We start from the raw sequence: 20,723 nt of genomic DNA on the forward strand, positions 1-20,723 counted from the left end.
GTAGTCGATGAACAGCATTCTCACATAGGTATTCCTCTTGTCCAGATGGGTTAGGGTGATTGCGATTGAGTCGTCTGTGGACCTATTGGGGCGGTAAGCAAATTGGAGTGGGTCTAGGGTGTCAGGTAGGGTGGAGGTGATATGATCCTTGACCAGTCTCTCAAAGCACTTCATGATGACGGAAGTGAGTGCTACGGGGCGGTAGTCATTTAACTCAGTTACCTTAGCTTTCTTGGGAACAGGAACAATGAGTGAGCTGCCTTATTCAAAGAATACTGTTGTATTATTGTTTTGTTACATTTTCTTTGAGTTTCTCGCTCAGTGCCTTCAGTAGCGGAGGAGCAGCCAGAGAAAGCACAATGCCATTAGCTAGCTATCTGATGGCAAACTTGCTTTTGTAGTTGAAAAGATGGTTCTTGTGGAATAACTTACGGCCTTTATCTAGCTTCGGAGTCTTTGTTGATGAGTGGAGCGCCCCGAGATTACACACATCGGTTTGGCAACTGAAGTTGCAAAGATGTGAAAAGCGTCTGCAGCTCCATTTTGCCGGATGTTGTGCTACGTAAAGTTACAGCTGATTGGATGTGACGGCCAAGGGGCATGATAATACACTCTTATAAAAAAGGGTTCCAAAAGAGATCTTTGGCTGTCTCCATAGGAGAACACTTTTTGGTTCCAGATAGAAACTTCTTTTCCCAGGTAGAACAAACCCTTGTGGGTTCCAGGTAGAACCCTCTGTTCTACCTGGAACCAAAAAGTTTCTACCTGGAACCAAAAGGGGTTCTTCAAAGGGTTCTCCTATGGGCACAGCTGAAAAACACTTTTAGATTCTGGTCTAGATTTTTCTAAGAATGTAGCCTACTACTTACTGTACTTTACTCAATCATTCACTTTCTGTTAGTTGCTAACTCAAGCTAATGTGTGTGCATAATTATATGACTGATTGGGAATGTATCATCAAAACCATGCCATCGGTGTGGCTAGATCACATTAGTCCACTGATCTAAATACTTGTAGCTGACACGGGTCTTCAGATGTAGCCTATACATCATGCAAGCATGAGTCACTGAGTACATAAACATGCACACTAATAATTTGATATTACACTGATTATGGCAGTAGTCCGAGTATGGCACTAGTCATGTAAACATCTTACTCTGCTTATGTTAAACGTCCTGCACAGTCATCCTATTTTCCAAGTAAAAATAGCCTTTGAATGAACAAAACATCACTCATAATATTTTTACACAATTCAAATGCTCAGAATTGAAGAAATTGTACCTTTTCTCTCATCTCTAAGTATCAGGAAGCCTGAAAGAACAGGCTGAGTGGGTGGGGAGCTTATATTCATGAGCTCACCTTGACTGACAGCTCTTTGAAGCACCCTTGTGGTCATTGCCAGGTAACAAGGTAAACAATGGCCCACATGTCATTGATGACCAGGTAAACAATGGGCCACATGTCATTCCGAGCCTAAATAGTATACCTCACCCCATTTTCTTAGCAGAGCTGAGACAAACAGCAGCTATACACAATTGCATTTCTATTGTATTTGTAACTAATTGGATGCAGTTCACTGATAAGAATTAGTAAAGCCTGGGTCACTTTAGAAGCTTAGACATAAGGCAATGTACGAAAAAACAGCATACAATAAGTGTCCTGGACAATTTATTGGTGAATCTGCAATAGCATTATAAATTACAATATCTTCAGAATTGTATGTATTGATCAGATTTTAAAAAATAATAAAAAAATAAAAAAAATACAATCCAGCTATGGCCTCCTCCTTGTCAGGCCTCTAACACAGGGCAGACAAGGGTCTTGGGATGGACAGCTTGCACATCTTCCCCACAAACAACGCTGGATCAAGGGTCCCCTCGGAAGTTTACATACACCTTAGCCAACTACATTTAAACTCAGTTTTTCACAATTCCTGACATTTAATCCTAGTACAAATTCCCTGTTTTAGGCCAGTTAGGATTACCACTTTATTTTAAGAATGTGAAATGACAGAGAGTAGAGAGAATGATTTATTTCAGCTTTTATTTATTTCATCACGTTCCCAGTGGGTCAGAAGATTACATACACTCAATTAGTATTTGGTAGGATTGCCTTTAAATTGTTTAACTTGGGTCAAATGTTTCGGGTAGCCTTCCATAAGCTTCCCACAATAAGTTGGGTGAATTTTGGCCCATTCCTCCTGACAGAGCTGGTGTAACTGAGTCAGGATTGTAAGCCTCCTTGCTGGCACACGCTTTTTCAGTTCTGAAAGGAAATGTTCTATAGGATTGAGGTCAGGGCTTTGTGATGGTCACTCCAATACCTTGACTTTGTTGTCCCGAAGCTATTTTGACCAACTTTGGTCATTGTCCATTTGGAAGACGCATTTGCAAAAAGCTTTAACTTCCTGACTGATGTCTTGAGATGTTGCTTCAATATATCCACATAGTTTTCATACTCATGATGCCATCTATCTTGTGAAGTGCACCAGTCCCTCCTGCAGCAAAGCACCCCCACAACATGATGCTGCCACCCCCGTGCTTCACGGTTGGGATGGTGTTCTTCGGCATGCAAGCCTCCCCCTTTTGCCTCCAAATATAACAATGGTCATTATGGCCAAACAGTTCTATTTTTGTTTCACCAGACCAGAGGGCATTTCTCCAAAAAGTACGATGTTTGTCCCCATGTGCAGTTGCAAACCATAGTCTGGCTTTTTTATGGCGGTTTTGGAGCAGTGGCTTCTTCCTTGCTGAGTGGCCTTTCAGGTTATGTCGATATAGGACCCGTTTTACTGTGGATATAGATACTTTTGTACCTGTTTCCTCCAGCATCTTCACAATGTGATTTCTTTGCTGTTGTTCTGGGATTGATTTGCACTTTTCGCACCAAAGTGCATTAATCTCTAGGAGACAGAACGCAATCTCCTTCCGGAGAGGTATGACAGCTGCGTGGTCCCATGGTGTTTATACTTGCGTACTATTGTTTGTACAGATGAACGTGGTACCTTCAGGTGTTTGGAAATTGCTCCCAAGGATGAACCAGACTTGTGGAGGTCTACAATTTTTTTTCTGAGGTCTTGGCTGATTTCTTTTGATTTTCCCATGATGTCAAGCAAAGAGGCACTGAGTTTGAAGGTAGGCCTTCAAATACATCCACAGGTACACCTCCAATTGACTCAAATGATGTCAAATAGCCAATCAGAAGTTTATAAAGCCATGCCATCATTTTCTGGAATTTTCCATGCTGTTTAAAGGCACACTCAACTTAGTGTATGTAAACTTCTTACCCACTGGAAGTGTGATACAATGAATTATAAGTGAAATAATATGTCTGTTAATAATTGTTCTAAAAATGACTTGTGTCATGCACAAAGTAGATGTCCTTACCGACTTGCCAAAACTATAGTTTGTTAACAAGAAATTTGGAATCATTAAAACTAGTATGTAAACTTCCGACTTCAACTGTAGGTTGACCCAAACACTACAAACATCTTCTGAACATGACTCCGAATCTTTGGGTAGTTTTGTTCATCGAGAGATGTATTGGACCTCGCCAGTGACATTGTTTTGAATAGTTCTCCAATCACTACATCAGACCGAAGATCGATAAGCTCAAGTTTCAGGTCAGTGGGAGCGTTATCCACATTGAAGGTAAAAGGAGAGGAAACCAACAACATGTCATTTTCCAACACTTTGAAATCCTCAAAGCGACGAGACAACTCACCGTTCAAAGAACGCAGCAGTAATGTATACTTCTCCCTCTGGTCATCTGACAGGGAACAGACTAGTAGTGTTGGAAGGTGAGTGATATTGTTGGCTTCTACTTGGCGGGTCAGGAGGAGTAATTTTCCCTTGAAGGCTTTGACAAGGCTGTACATCTGATGTGCGAAAAGGCCCTTCCCTTTGGAATTCAGTCCATTCATGAGGACCATTATGTCCACGGTGAAGGCAGAATCAGCCAACCATTCTTTATCTTGCAGTTGAGGGAAATCCACATATTTTCCTTTCATTTTCAAAAACTCAGCAATCTCCGACTTCAGGTCCCACACCCTTTTAAGCACCTTCCCCAAACTCAGCCATCTCACATTTGTGTGGTGGGGAGATCTGCATCACCCAACTGTCTCTTCCAACAGTGAGACAAACTGCCTGTGGTTAAATTATTTTGCTCTTATGAAGTTTACCACTTTAGTGACTGTATCCAGAAGATGACTCATTTTCAGAACACATTTACAGAGCACCTCCTGATGAATAATGCAATGCAGGAAAATAATTTTCTGATCTGGGTAACTCAGATCTTTGATCTTGTATCCTTTTCAAAAAGCCAATGTTTTCTCCTGTCAAGTTTGGGCACCCATCAGTGGTCACACTGGATAACTTTTCAAAACTCAGTCCCAGCTTTGCCACACACTTATTAACCTCCTCCAATAAATCTGTTCCCTGTGGTTGTGCTCTTCATTGACTGCACTGAAGCAAGCTCCTCTGTAATTTCAAAGTCTGTGGTTATGCCTCGTAAGAATTTCAACAACTGCGCCGTGTCATGTGTATCACTGCTCTCATCCAGGGCCATGTAGAAATAAGTGAAATCCTTTACCTTGTCTTTCAACTGTTGTTCCATATTCTCTGCAATGTCCTCAACAAGCCATATCACTGTTTGCCTTGACAGGGAAACATTTTCAAACAGCTCCTTCTTGTCGGGGCAAAGTATTGCTGCAGAGTCAATTAAACATTCTTTAATGAATTCGCCCTGAGAGAATGGCTTGCTATGTTTAGCAATTTTGCGGGACAGTACATAGCTCGCTCTCGCAAATTCCATTGTTTGCTGAATGCAGTTTTGTGAAAATTCCTTGCTGCTTTTGCAACTGAGAAAGCAACTCTTTCGATGCACCTGCACTCTGCTCAGAAGACATATTCCTATATTTCTCGGCATGCTTCGTCTGGAAGTGTCGGGACAAGTTTTTCAAGACAGCAATCATACCTCAATAAAGAAATAATTTGATGTCCACTCTTGCTGGAACACACCTACATTCATTGTCTACTTTCCTTTTCTTTTAAATCTTTGAAAAACTCATTTTTGCACAATTGCTAGCTAGCTGCTATTTGTAACTTTGTAACGTGTGTGTCAGCCTGTCAGTCACTGTCTGTCCTCGTGCAGTCGTTATTTATACTGTACGTGAGTTCTACACAAAATGTGTAGAAAATAAATGTGATTTAAATCCTTACACAAAGGCGAGTATTCATCTGGCTTTTAATTTCAATAACAAATAGTCAAGTTTTGAAAAACCTATTGCAAATTCTTGATGTGATCGGAATATGATTGAATCAGGTCGCGGGCCACATACAGCTTCGGGAATGGTCTTTTCCCAGGCCTGGGCTACACCATGGTGCTACCCTACTGAGTGCTGTGGAGGATACTGTAGACCTCCATTGCAAAACAGTGTGTTTTAATCAATTGTTTGGTGAAGGGAAACTATTTAGTATAGTTTTATCTAAAAAGGATGACTATTTGAATGTTTCATGTTTTTATTTTTATGAAATTCACTGAGGAGGATGGTCCTCCCCTTCTTCCTCTGAGGAGCCTCCACTGGACTTACAGCATGTTGGGTCTGTCTTCACAGCATAAATGGGGCGGCAGGGTAGCCTAGTGGTTAGAGCGTTGGACTAGTAACCGGCATGTTGCAAGTTCAAATCCCTAGGCTGATATGGTACAAATCTGTCATTCTGCCCCTGAACATGCAGTTAACCCACTGTTCCTAGGCTGTCATTGAAAATAAGAATTTGTTTTTAACTGACTTGCCTAGTTAAATAAAGGTTAAAAAAATAAATAGCCCCTTCTTTGTCTTGGGAAAGCTGATTTTGTATCCTAGCATTTCTGCTGCAGTGGTTGCCTGGGAAGACAAGAGTAGATGTAGAATTTTCTAAAATGTCTATCATTACAGCTTGTTGATAACGGAAAGACAAAAGGAGACAGAAAGTGGAAAAAAATACCCCCCCACCCACCCACTAATCATCATGATTAGCCCCAATCACACAAGCTACATCAACTCCAAGACAACAACCCACACAATGGGATTGCAAGATATGATTTTCAGGAGTAAATTACAAATACGATACACACTCCAACTCCTTTTGTGGACAACATTCCTTCATGTTAGCTGTGTGCTGGCAGTTCTCAGACTCAATGTAGGGGGATAGAAGAACAAACACCATATAGTGACTTTCAGGTATGTCACAGAAAATATACCATTCACATGTCAAAGCCGCCACAGTTATAGCCACAGCCACAGACTCATCAAACTTTGATACTTACATTAGTGTTTATTTTTTAGGAACTCAGTCTGGCTTTTAACTTACTCTTGAAAGTTATAATAGTAGACTGCACAAGGTGCCATTTCGAAATTTGGTAGTGCATCATCAGTTCCCCTTGTCATTTTAGTCATTGCATACCTTAGAGAGCTACTTATGACTTGTAATAAATGTCCAGATCAACTTAGCCCATGTCCGCTAAAGTTTTTTATATTCAGGTTTTTTAGCTATAGATGTTGGTGTCATTTTTTTGTTAATAAAATATCACACGAATACATATTAGAAATGGCAAAACATATAGAATTGCAAGAACTGTGTTTCGGGAGACAGACGCAGGAATGCGTAACGGTGATTTTTATTCCCAAATTACAGCGTGCCGTGTAAATGGGACGAAGCCCAAATAAACACTATACAAAACATAGGGTTGAAACCCAAACAAAAGAGAGAGGAGTACCTCAAATAAATAACACAAGCGCATGATGATTAACACACGGGACGAGACCCATAATCATCTGCCCAATGGAAACCAAAGGGCACACTTATACAAGTACTAATCAGTGGGAATAGGGGACAGGTGTGCGTAATGAAAGTTCGAGGGATCTGTGACAGTACCCCCGTGACGCGCTGCACTAGCAGCGCAACGACCACGAGGACCATCACAGGAACGCAGTGCGGGTCGATCAGGACCCAGGGCAGCTGCCGAAGTTATGTTGTCGTCGGACGGGCCAGTTGTAGCTGCTGACGTTGCGTCGTCGGACGGACCAGTCGCAGCCTCATTGGACGGGCCATTCCCGCTGTCTCCCTTAATGGTTGATTATTCTGTAACGTGTAACGTTGGTATAAATGATTAGAGGGACAGATGCAGGAATGCGTAATATTTTTTTTATTGTACCCAAATTACGGCGTGCCGTGTAAAGGCACAGGGACAAAGACCAAACCAACACGATGCAAAAACACAGGGTTGAAACCCAAACAAAAGAGCGAGGAGTACCTCCGGGTTGGAGCGATCTGGTCGCATCCGCGCTTCGGTCTGCAGGTTGTATAACTTTTTCATTACATTTCATTACATTTCATTATAGTACAACGGTCTGATTTGTCTAATCTTAGCAATTTCCTCTTAGCTAGCTACATAGTCGTCGTTGTATCAAAGATAATTGCGTAATTATCGTATTTCGTCGTCTCCTATCTGTCCAACACGTTCACCGTCTACCGTAGCACTGTAGTACTATCACACTCAACTGAACGTCTTGATTAGTGTAGTGTTAGCTAGCTACATAGCTAGCTACATAGTTGTCTTTGCTGTCTTCGTATCCAAGATAATTGTGTAGCTTAGAGTGTGGAGTCTTAGAGTGATAATTGCGTTATTATCGTATTTCGTCGCCCTCCTATCTGCCTAGCAGCTAGCATACGTTCACCGGCTACCGTAGCACTGTAGTAACTATCACACTCAACCGAACGACTTGATTAGTGTAGTATTAGATAGCTACATAGTTGTCTTTGCTGTCTTCGTATCCAAGATAATTGTGTAGTTTAGAGTGTGTAGTCTTAGAGTGATTATCTTAATTCACCGAGGTTAGCTAGCCAGCTATTTTGTCGTCCTTAACGTAGGAGACACTCCTAGCTAGCCAATAGCCAGCCAACGTCTACTGAATAGAACTTTCGCATTCCGGTCGCATTCCGCGTCGCTCCACAGGTAGTATCACTTTTTCACTTCATTTCATTACAGTCCCAACGGTGTGATTTGTTTGATCGTAGCTAGCTACATAGCTAGCTACATAGCCGTCTTTGTTTCAAAGATAATTGTGTAGTCTAGAGCGATTTTCTAGGTTAGCTAGCCAGCTATTGTCGTTCTCCTACGCAACGTAACGTAACCAACACTGCTAGCTAGCCAGCTAGCTCCCGATAAGCAGCATTGTAGAAACTTCACACTCAACGGTACGACTTGATTAGGGTAGTGTCAACAACGCAGCTAGCCTACCCCAGCAGTACTCTATCATTTTAATCATTTTAGTCAATTAGATTCTTGCTACGTAAGCTTAACTTTCTGAACATTCGAGACGTGTAGTCCACTTGTCATTCCAATCTCCTCTGCATTAGCGTAGCCTCTTCTCTAGCCTGTCAACTATGTGTCTGTCTATCCCTGTTCTCTCCTCTCTGCACAGACCATACAAACGCTCCACACCGCATGGCCGCAGCCACCCTAATCTGGTGGTCCCAGCGCGCACGACCCACGTGGAGTTCCAGGTCTCCGGTAGCCTCTGGAACTGCCGATCTGCGGCCAACAAGGCAGAGTTCATCTCAGCCTATGTCTCCCTCCAGTCCCTCGACTTCTTGGCTCTGACGGAAACATGGATCACCACAGACAACACCGCTACTCCTACTGCTCTCTCTTCGTCCGCCCACGTGCTCTCGCACACCCCGAGAGCTTCTGGTCAGCGGGGTGGTGGCACCGGGATCCTCATCTCTCCCAAGTGGTCATTCTCTCTTTCTCCCCTTACCCATCTGTCTATCGCCTCCTTTGAATTCCATGCTGTCACAGTTACCAGCCCTTTCAAGCTTAACATCCTTATCATTTATCGCCCTCCAGGTTCCTCGGAGAGTTCATCAATGAGCTTGATGCCTTGATAAGCTCCTTTCCTGAGGACGGCTCACCTCTCACAGTTCTGGGCGACTTTAACCTCCCCACGTCTACCTTTGACTCATTCCTCTCTGCCTCCTTCTTTCCACTCCTCTCCTCTTTTGACCTCACCCTCTCACCTTCCCCCCTACTCACAAGGCAGGCAATACGCTCGACCTCATCTTTACTAGATGCTGTTCCTCCACTAACCTCATTGCAACTCCCCTCCAAGTCTCCGACCACTACCTTGTATCCTTTTCCCTCTCGCTCTCATCCAACACTTCCCACACTGCCCCTACTCGGATGGTATCGCGCCGTCCCAACCTTCGCTCTCTCTCCCCGCTACTCTCTCCTCTTCCATCCTATCATCTCTTCCCTCTGCTCAAACCTTCTCCAACCTATCTCCTGATTCTGCCTCCTCAACCCTCCTCTCCTCCCTTTCTGCATCCTTTGACTATCTATGTCCCCTATCCTCCAGGCCGGCTCGGTCCTCCCTCCCGCTCCGTGGCTCGACGACTCATTGCGAGCTCACAGAACAGGGCTCCGGGCAGCCGAGCGGAAATGGAGGAAAACTCGCCTCCCTGCAGACCTGGCATCCTTTCACTCCCTCCTCTCTACATTTTCCTCCTCTGTCTCTGCTGCTAAAGCCACTTTCTACCACTCTAAATTCCAAGCATCTGCCTCTAACCCTAGGAAGCTCTTTGCCACCTTCTCCTCCCTCTTGAATCCTCCTCCCCCTCCCCCTCCTCCTCTCTCTGCAGATGACTTCGTCAACCATTTTGAAAAGAAGGTCGACGACATCCGATCCTCGTTTGCTAAGTCAAACGACACCGCTGGTTCTGCTCACACTGCCCTACCCTGTGCTCTGACCTCTTTCTCCCCTCTCTCTCCAGATGACATCTCGCGTCTTGTGACGGCCGGCCGCCCAACAACCTGCCCGCTTGACCCTATCCCCTCCTCTCTTCTCCAGACCATCTCCGGTGACCTTCTCCCCTTACCTCACCTCGCTCATCAACTCATCCCTGACCGCTGGCTACGTCCCTCCCGTCTTCAAGAGAGCGAGAGTTGCACCCCTTCTGAAAAAAACCTACACTCGATCCCTCCGATGTCAACAACTACAGACCAGTATCCCTTCTTTCTTTTCTCTCCAAAACTCTTGAACGTGCCGTCCTTGGCCAGCTCTCCCGCTATCTCTCTCAGAATGACCTTCTTGATCCAAATCAGTCAGGTTTCAAGACTAGTCATTCAACTGAGACTGCTCTTCTCTGTATCACGGAGCGCTCCGCACTGCTAAAGCTAACTCTCTCTCCTCTGCTCTCATCCTTCTAGACCTATCGGCTGCCTTCGATACTGTGAACCATCAGATCCTCCTCTCCACCCTCTCCGAGTTGGGCATCTCCGGCGCGGCCCACGCTTGATTGCGTCCTACCTGACAGGTCGCTCCTACCAGGTGGCGTGGCGAGAATCCGTCTCCTCACCACGTGCTCTCACCACTGGTGTCCCCCAGGGCTCTGTTCTAGGCCCTCTCCTATTCTCGCTATACACCAAGTCACTTGGCTCTGTCATAACCTCACATGGTCTCTCCTATCATTGCTATGCAGACGACACACAATTAATCTTCTCCTTTCCCCCTTCTGACGACCAGGTGGCGAATCGCATCTCTGCATGTCTGGCAGACATATCAGTGTGGATGACGGATCATCACCTCAAGCTGAACCTCGGCAAGACGGAGCTGCTCTTCCTCCCGGGAAGGACTGCCCGTTCCATGATCTCGCCATCACGGTTGACAACTCCATTGTGTCCTCGTCCCAGAGCGCTAAGAACCTTGGCGTGATCCTGGACAACACCCTGTCGTTCTCAAATAACATCAAGGCGGTGGCCCGTTCCTGTAGGTTCATGCTCTACAACATCCGCAGAGTACGACCCTGCCTCACACAGGAAGCGGCGCAGGTCCTAATCCAGGCACTTGTCATCTCCCGTCTGGATTACTGCAACTCGCTGTTGGCTGGGCTCCCTGCCTGTGCCATTAAACCCCTACAACTCATCCAGAACGCCGCAGCCCGTCTGGTGTTCAACCTTCCCAAGTTCTCTCACGTCACCCCGCTCCTCCGCTCTCTCCACTGGCTTCCAGTTGAAGCTCGCATCCGCTACAAGACCATGGTGCTTGCCTACGGAGCTGTGAGGGGAACGGCACCTCACTACCTCCAGGCTCTGATCAGGCCCTACACCCAAACAAGGGCACTGCGTTCATCCACCTCTGGCCTGCTCGCCTCCCTACCACTGAGGAAGTACAGTTCCCGCTCAGCCCAGTCAAAACTGTTCGCTGCTCTGGCCCCCCAATGGTGGAACAAACTCCCTCACGACGCCAGGACAGCGGAGTCAATCACCACCTTCCGGAGACACCTGAAACCCCACCTCTTTAAGGAATACCTAGGATAGGATAAAGTAATCCTTCTCCCCTCCCCCCCCTTAAAAGACCTAGATGCACTATTGTAAAGTGGCTGTTCCACTGGATGTCATAAGGTGAAAGCACCAATTTGTAAGTCGCTCTGGATAAGAGCGTCTGCTAAATGACTTAAATGTAATGTAAATGTACCTCGAATAAATAACACACGCGCACAATGATTAACACACGGGACGAGGCCCGTAATCATCTGCGCAATCCACAAGTGCATGAAAGCCCAAAACACACAGCACAAATACTCACACGCACCAACGGACATTGTAACAATAATCACCAGCCCAATGGAAACCAAAGGGCACACTTATACAAGTACTAATCAGTGGGAATAGGGGACAGGTGTGCGTAATGAAAGTTCTGGAGGGATACGTGACAAGAACATTTGCTTTAGAACTGAAAAGCGTTCTTTGCACCCCATGACAAAATGTGTAGAATTGCAGGAAATTAACTTTAAACATGCAAAAAAGAGGGATGAGGAGTGTGCATGCAAGGGGGGCATGGGATGTTCCCCAATGCTGGAAGGGGGACCACGAGTAAAAAAGTTTGGGAACCCCTGACTTACATGCAAGATCCAATTAATGATGGTACAGCATCAGTCTTCAGGATTAGCTTCCTGGCAAGACCAATCTAATTTTCTCCTCAATTGATTTTTTATTTTTATTTTACTAGGCAAGTCAGTTAAGAACAAATTCTTATTTTCAATGACGGCCTAGGAACAGTGGGTTAACTGCCTGTTCAGGGGCAGAACGACAGATTTGTACCTTGTCAGCTCGGGGATTCGAACTTGCAACCTTTCGGTTACTAGTCCAACGCTCTAACCACTAGGCTACCCTGCCGCCCCAAAAGCAACTTTGCTCAAAATCTGCACTGCACGTGAGTGACATGATCGTAAATTTCGGTGCAACCAAGCCCACCCAAAATGAAAAGCAGCCACTTCTGTTGGAAGAATTAATTCTTCAGAAAAACTTAACACTTGAATTAACACTTGAATTAACACTTGAATGAATTAAAACCAATACATTTTACAATACATTTTACAATACATTTTTAATGCCACTAAGAAACAATGAGCCTTTAAAATTTGATTAAACTAAATATGGCATGCCCTTTAACCAGCAATGCTTATATAAGACAGACAAACTAACAGAACTATACAATCTCCAACCAGTAACATATCCAACTTTTGCAACTAATAACATATACAACTTTCTCTTTAACCTATTTTTTTACATAGAAAAATATGATAGAAAATTCTACATTACATATATCCTCTCCAACTACCTGTCTCCCAGAATGTTCTCCCACCCAGAGCCATATATATATATATATATATATATATATATATATATATATATATATATATATATATATATATATACATATATTTATTTATTTTATTTTTTAAGTACTCAGGCCCCTTGACTTTTTCCACATTTGTTACGTTACACTGTTATGTTACATCCTTATTATAAAAATAAAATCCTCAATAATCTACACACAATACCCCATAATGACAGAAAATAACTTATTTACATCAGTATTCCGACCCTCTGCTATTAGACTCGAAATTGAGCTCAAGTGCATCCTGTTGCCATTGATCATCCTTGAGATTTTCTACAACTTGTCCACCTGTGGTAAATTCAATTGATTGGACAGGATTTGGAAAGGCACACACCTGTCTACTATATAAGGTCACACAGTTGACAGTGCACGTCAGAACAAAAATCAAGACATGAGGTCGAAGGAATTGTCGGTAGAGCTCTGAGACAGGACTGTCGAGGCACAGATCTGGGGAAGGGTACCAAAAAAAAAATTCTGCAGAATTAAATGTCCCCAAGAACACAGTGACCTCCATCATTCTTAAATTGAAAGGTTTAGAACCACCAAGCCTCTTCCTAGAGCTGGCCGCCCAGCCAAACTGAGCAATCAGGGGAGAAGGACCTTGTTCAGAGAGGTGACCAATAACCTTATGGTCCCTCTGACAGAGCTCTAGAGTTCCTCTGTAGAGATGGAGAAACTTCCAGAATGACTACAACCTCTGCAGCACTCCGCCAATTAGGCCTTTGTAGTAGAGCGGCCAGACGGAAGCCACTCCTCCAGTAAAAGGCACATAACAGCCCGCTTAGAGTTTGCCAAAAGGCACCTATAGACTCTAAGACCATGGACAAACAAGATTCTCTGGTCTGATGAAACCAAGATTGAACTCTTTGGCTTGAATGCCAAGCGTCACAACTGGAGGAAACCTGCCACCATCCCGATGGTGAAGCATGGTGGTGGCAGCATCATGCTGTCGGGATATTTTTCAGCTGCAGGGACTGAGAGACTAGTCAGGATCGAGGGAAAGATGAATGACGCAAAGTACTGAGAGATCCATGATGAAAACCCACTCCAAAGCACTCAGGACCTCAGACTGGGGTGAAGGTTCACCTTCCAACATGACAACGACCCTAAGCACACAGTCAAGACAATGCAGGAGTGGCTTTCGGACAAGTCTCTGAATGTCTTCGAGTTGGCCAGCCAGAGCCCGGACTTGAACCCAATCAAACATCTCTGGAGAGACCTGAAAATAGCTGTGCAGTGATACTCCCCATCCAACCTGACAGGGCTTGAGAGGATATGCAGAGAAGAATGGGAGAAACTCCCCAAATACAGGTGTGCCAAGCTTGTAGCATCATACCCAAGAAGACTCGAAGCTGTAATCGCTGCTAAAGGTGCTTCAACAAAGGACTGCGTTAAAGGGTCTTAATAATAATGTAAATGTGATATTTCAGTTTGTTGTTATTTATTTTAACAAAAATGTCTAGAACACTGTTTTGGCTTTGTCATTATGGGGTATTGTGCATAGATTGATGAGGAAAATTTGTTTTGAATCCATTTTAGAATAATGCTGTAAACTAATAAAATGAAGAAAAAGTCAAGTGGTCTGAATAGTTTCCGAATGCACTGTATATAGACAGTATACACACACTGAGTGCACAAAACATTAGGAACACCTTCCTAATATTGAGTTGCACCTCCTTTTACCCTCAGAACATCCTCAATTCATTGAGGCATTAACTTTGCGTGGTGTCGAAAGCGTTCCACAGGGATGCTGGCCCATGTTGACTCCAATGCTTCCTACAGTTGTGTCAAGTTGGCTGGATGTCCTTTGGGTGGGGGACCATTTTTCATAAATACGGTTGCTAGAATCTTGACAAGAACCAAAATATGTGATAATATTTATCCAGTGCTAGCCTCTCTACACTGGCTTTCTGTAAAGGCTAGGGCTGATTTCAAGGTTTTACCTAACCTACAAAGCATTACATGGGCTTGCTCCTACCTATGTCTCCGATTTGGTCCTGCAAGATATACCTACACGTACTCTACGGTCACAAGACGCAGGCCTCCTTATTGTCCCTAGGATTTCTAAGCAAACAGCTGGAGGCAGGGCTTTCTCCTATAGAGCTCAGTTTTTATGGAATGGTCTGCCTATCCAAGTGAGAGACGCAGACTCGGTCTCTACCTTTAAGTCTTAAGTCTTTACTGAGGACTCATCTCTTCTATGATTGAGTTTACTCTGGCCCAGGAGTGCAAAGGTGGACTGCAATTCACTGGAGCGACGAACCGCCCTTGTCTCTGCCTGGCCGGCTCCCCTATCTCCACTGGGATTCTCTGCCTCTGACCCTATTATGGGGGCTGAGTCACTGGCTTACTAGTGCTCTTCCATGCTGTCCTTAGGAGGAGTGCATCCCTTGAGTGGGTTGAGTCACAGATGTGATCTTCCTGTCCGGTTTTGCGCCCCCCCTCGGGCTTGTGCGGTGAAGGAGATCTTTGTGGGCTATACTCAGCCTAGTCTCAGGGTAGTAAGTTGGTGGTCTGTTGATATCACTCTAGTGGTGTGGGGGCTGTGCTTTGGCAAAGTGGTTGGGATTATTTACTTGGATATGTCGATGATAATGATATTGATGCTTGATTTTGACTGGCTAAGAAAAAGTAGAACTCATCTCCTCTGGGCACTGTTCACTCTATGTATGGTACCAGTGGCGATTTTAGCATGTAAATCTTAGTGGGGCAAATAAAATAAAAATGTTTCAGATGCATGCCAGTAAAGCCACTACACAACACTAAACAGTACATTAATAGCACGATAACAGTGACAGACTGTGCCAACAAACTGTTAAGGCCTACATAAAACTGTCCCAACAGCAGAGCTTTCTTTTCAGCACCATGGAGCGAATCCTTACTATCACTACACCTGGCTATCAGCGGAGCCTTGTCTGGCAGAGAAACAGTTCATTCCGCTTCATTTACTGCCTTTAAAAAAAGCATAGCTGACGTTAAACAAATGTGTTTTCTATTGACAATTGATGTACAAACTATGGCATAAGGGAACGACGAGCGGATAAGAGGCCATCCGTAATTTTGATTAATGAGCGAGCTAGGATGGACATAGTCAAAATAACTATTTTCTAAGCAATTTTGAAATGTACAGCGACAGAATTCAGAACATGGGCCGTTCTTACTGTATTCTCCCTGTACACCAAGTCAGACCCGTGGGATAAATAAATGGGGCATATAAGCAGTCAATGAAAGCTCTTACAATATTCAATGATGACATTTCTCTAAAACAGGCTATAGGCTGTCTGACCAAGTCAGAACAGTAGGCTAAGTTAGGAGGGGGAAAGGGACCATATTATTAGGTTGAGGCACATGGGCTACTTACTACACAGCTTACTACACAGCATACACTTAGTATTACTTTCTTAGCTACAGTATAGATGTCACTCTGGCATATTACATAATTTATGCAGCAGCATACAAGACATTTTTGGACACACCTTGTTCTGCTGTGCTCACTTGAACAGGAAGGAGGTGCGGCGGTCCTTTGCGGGCAAATTTTGTCATCAAAGTCTGGCATTCTCTGGATTTATGGTGCTTTCAAGACATCTGTGAACTCGGAAAAAAACATGGTTGAATCATAATGCTAGTTATCTTCAGCTCGGAGCTCTAGAAAGAGACCAGAGTTCCCGACTTGGATTTCCGAGTTGGATGATGGTTCAAAATGTATTTTCCCAGTCGGAGCTTGTTTTTTTTCGAAGTTCCCAGTTGTCGTGAACTCGCTGAAGTCTGAGATTTCCCAATTCCGAGTTTCCAGTTGTTTTGAACACGGCAGAAGTCATGCTGGATTGACAGCATGGCCAATGTGTTCAACTTTTTCTGGCCCACTGTGTTGAATGTTAATCCTTTTAAACGTGGAAAAGAGAGCCTTAAACTCAGACTTGGACCACACACCCACTCCACTGAATAGCAGGCTATTGATTGCTTTCCAACGCTTGCAGTTAGCCACTGATTCCTTCAAAACCACTCATTGTTGAATTTGCGATTTCCAACTTCTTGTGTAATGTTTATGTCCAATGGCCGATGAGCACCGATACGTTTTATCTATCATTTCTCTTCATTATTTATTTTCTTATGACAAGGATTGAAAAGGATTTGCCAGTAGATTGTCGACTTGATATAACGTGACTTGATGTCATTTTATCTGTGGCCAATCACCTTGAACCTCATTGGATGGGCACTTCTAATGTAACTATGGCAGCACCCAAGGGACTTACATTTTGTTCGTGCTCTCCCTGTAGATTTTGTGATGACGTAGTGTTCCCATGAGTGACAGAACACTGAGCCAATCACGGGGTAACTAGATATCATTACCAACCCCTACACTCCCTATTTTCCGCTGGCTGCCCCACCACCACAGAAAGCACTGAGCTCGGCTGAAACACCTGCATTTTGGAGCTGCATTACTCAACAAAGCAAAGAGACATTTACATTACATTTACATGTTTGTATGCGGCTTTATTAACTCAATTATATATCTATTTTTTATATTGTTTACAAACTGATATGTGACACATATTAATGCCAAAATAACCATGCAAAACAGGCAACAACAAAAAGCAGCTAAACAGGGGGTCTCTGCCCCACCTGCCTTGAATGACCGGTCGCCACTGTATGGTACTACACGGATCAAAATTAAAAAGTGAAACATTGTTTCCCGAAGACGGCCAGGCAGACTTCTAGGCTTATGGTACCAAACTAAATGCTAGGCTGGAAGCACGGGGAAATCATGTGTGAATTGAAATAAATACAAGAGATGATTCAGACAGCAACATGATATTCTAATGGAGGCACAGTGATCATGTTCAGATGTAACTGTTAGCTGGCATAGGGGTGTCTATGACGGCCTACACAGCATGACTTGGAACGCTGCTTGTCCAATCAGCATCCAGGATACCAAACAACTCGTTTTATAATGTTTTGTGCACTGTGTATATATGGCTCTGCTGTCTGCTCCCACCTAACACTCATTATAAACTGGGTGGTTCGAGCCCTGAATGCTGATTGGCTGACAGATGTGGTATATCAGACCTTATACCACGGGTATGACAAAACATTTATTTTGACTTCTTTAATTACATTGGTAATCAGTATATAATAGCAATAAGGCAACTTGCAAGGGATGTAAACAGGCAATCTGTGTTGTGTTGTACATAAAAACAGCCCTTAGCCGTGGTGTATTGGCCATATACCACATCCCCTCGGGCCTTATTGCTTAAATAGTACTCCATCCGAACGTCATTGCCCATTGTCAGGTAGCCTAGAAAGCATGTTGGGAGTGTTGCAAATAAAAAGCACTGCATGAGGCACAGCACACTTTAGGCACAAAACATAACAGTCCATCCTCCGTCAGGTTAGGGCTCACAAACTCACTCCCTTTTCTGCTTAGGCAGCTGGACTGTTGAAAGTATACAATGGGCTGATCTGGCATCAGGTGTGTTTACTCAGATCTGGCCAAGCATCCCACTGCTGTCATCAGAACCCTTCCCCCTTCACACACATGCATGCTCTCTCGTTCTCCCAGTAGCACACACAATGTGGGATCTGCTTCACTGATGCAAAAAGAACAGTGTGCAGGACACCATGAAAACAAGCTCAAAATCTATGAAAAATCTATGCCCCAGTTGAGATTTCATGAGGTTTTACTCAAAAGCCTAAGCAAATCTTAGATAATCCTTTGTGCTGTGTATTAACTCAGCAACCCTTTCCTCTGAAACAGAATGGAGGTTTTTTTCTCATCTCCCCAGCGGCTTCGTTTTTTTTTCTCCAGGATGTGGCTTACATTTTCTGCATCACCCATCTCAGTACACTTAAGTGGCACTCTTCCTCGACTTCACAGACGTCTGCATATTTCGCAGACGAAACTTTAGAGAATATGCGAGTGACAATAAAATTACACAAGGACCGACTCTGGAAGTTGCAGACATTTTCAAACACACGGAAGCTGCGAGTGCAGCTCTAGACATTACTGCAATACTCTGGATGGATCCATGTCTGATGTGATCCGATGTAAATCACCAACACAGTAAATAGCCTAAGTCTAGGGGCTATGTATAAAAGTAAAATGGATATTCTGAAACGTCCAGTTTTGAAGTTAGGCCTACTCTACCTTTTGGGCTCTGGATGCTGATTGAATCTTGCCATTGTGTTACAGGCACATCATTTTCAGGGGGGCGGTACAGATGCGTCTGCAGCTAAGGTAAGTTCCCGCCCCATGGGTGTGTGTCTATGTAGGCTACGGGCGAGCGCACTGCATTCACCTGCCAATGCGTCTCCCCTTCAGTAGCCTACAGAGCTGTCTGTGGTGTAGTGCGCCGCGTCAACTTTAGCAACTCCTCAATTTCAAGGAATAACAGATATTAACGAGAACAACAAAGTGGGATTGTACACTATTGACCGAGACAAGAGTAGAGAGTAGGAGACAAATATTGCAAGCTTAGGTGATTGCCAAGTTCATTTGGATCCATAGCTTTGTTGCTGGGGATTCGTGCAGGATCTCCGCGGCTTCATTCGTACACTGGGGACGGAGAAGGAGAATTTAGTAGGATTTTGTTATCTGCCTTCTAAATGACTCTTATGACTGGAATCTGCGTAATTTCCACCGGGCAATAATAATCAGGTAGGCACAACCGTAGGCTACTTAATTGATCTAATGTTTTCATGCATAAGGTTTTTTTCAGTCAAATCATGACTCATATGTCAGTGTTGAATTATTTATTATCCTAAGAGATTATTATCAAAACAATGCCTCCAGTAATTGAGTCGAACTACAATTGGTGATTTATACCTATTGTCTCTTATGTATTATTATTTTCAGTCCACTTAGCCAAACAATAAGTTAATGATGCTTTGTTAGGTCTCTGTTATTTTTATTATTATTATTAGGCCTACACATTTATGATTTTTATTTTTGCTGTATGGCTGCACGAGGAACCATATAAGCGTTCAGATCCGGTAGGCAATGGCTTGATATTAGCCATAATATCTCTGCATTTCAAACGGCTGTAGAAGCTCTTGCATGGTCTTTTCAGCTACTTCTCACGAGCGTCACAAGAAGCCAGCATTTTATAGCGTTCAAGTTTCTTCATCCAACAACAGGCTGCAGAAGCCTGCGCACCTAATTGTGTGAAAAGTCAAGACTGTTCGTTGTTCGCTTATAACAGGAACATTGTCCCACTTATAGACAGCCTAATATCTTTTAAGCGTAGCCTAATTCATTTTCTATTGCACGGACTTTTAATGTTATTCTCGTTAATTATAGCCTCAACCCCATTCCCGAATAAATAAGGAATGTGTAGTGTTTTCTTTATATTCATTAAGCAGCGGTGGCCCATCTCTGTTGTCACCGCTGCAAAAAGCCTCTGCGTAAAAACAAAAAAACAAAAGAGTTCATATATACAGTGGTGGAGGCATCACTACAGACACCCTGGTTCAAATCCAGGCTGTACCAACAACCGGCCGTGATTGGGAGTACCATAGGGCTACGCACAATTGGGCCAGCGTCGTCCGGGTTTGGCAGGTATAGACCGTCATTGTAAATTGTAACTGACTCGTCATTGTAACTGACTTGCCTAGTTAAATATCGGTTAAATATAATAATCATATTAATATATATATATATATATATGCCGAGACGCGCTTTTAAATGGATAGTCGCTCTCATTCGGAACTTGATCCAACGTCCTTTTATGGCAGTTTTTAACCCCATACGCTCATGACCGAACAGAACAGTGATATATGGCCAGAGAAAGTATTTAAATAGCCTTTATGGGTTCCAAACCCCATAAATCAAGCACAATATTTAAATTATCTTTACTAATGTGTTGTTTTGTTAAATAGGCCTATCCTGGGTGCTTTTAGCGTTGCGGATGTATCACATACACTAGCAGTGCTTTCAATTGTATTGGGTTGCACAAAAGAGTCCTTCCGAAGCCAGAAGTTCAAGTTGTGCTGGTGGGCGGGATGG

At 43.8% G+C, this 20,723-nt stretch overlaps 1 protein-coding gene across 4 annotated transcripts in view; it reads left to right on the forward strand.

Moving 5' to 3' along the window:
• Positions 1-19,029: 19,029 nt before the first annotated feature.
• The window catches only part of sema3fa (sema domain, immunoglobulin domain (Ig), short basic domain, secreted, (semaphorin) 3Fa), an 81,397-nt gene continuing 79,703 nt past the window's right edge, over positions 19,030-20,723 (forward strand). For all 4 annotated transcript variants that reach the window (XM_029671808.2, XM_065026956.1, XM_029671824.2 and 1 more), the window contains exon 1: positions 19,030-19,376. The gene's annotated coding sequence lies outside the window, so the exon portion shown is untranslated. The remainder of the gene's footprint in view (positions 19,377-20,723) is intronic.

The sequence above is a fragment of the Oncorhynchus nerka genome, linkage group LG2, assembly GCF_034236695.1.
Source record: "Oncorhynchus nerka isolate Pitt River linkage group LG2, Oner_Uvic_2.0, whole genome shotgun sequence".
Taxonomy (NCBI): Eukaryota; Metazoa; Chordata; class Actinopteri; order Salmoniformes; family Salmonidae; genus Oncorhynchus; species Oncorhynchus nerka.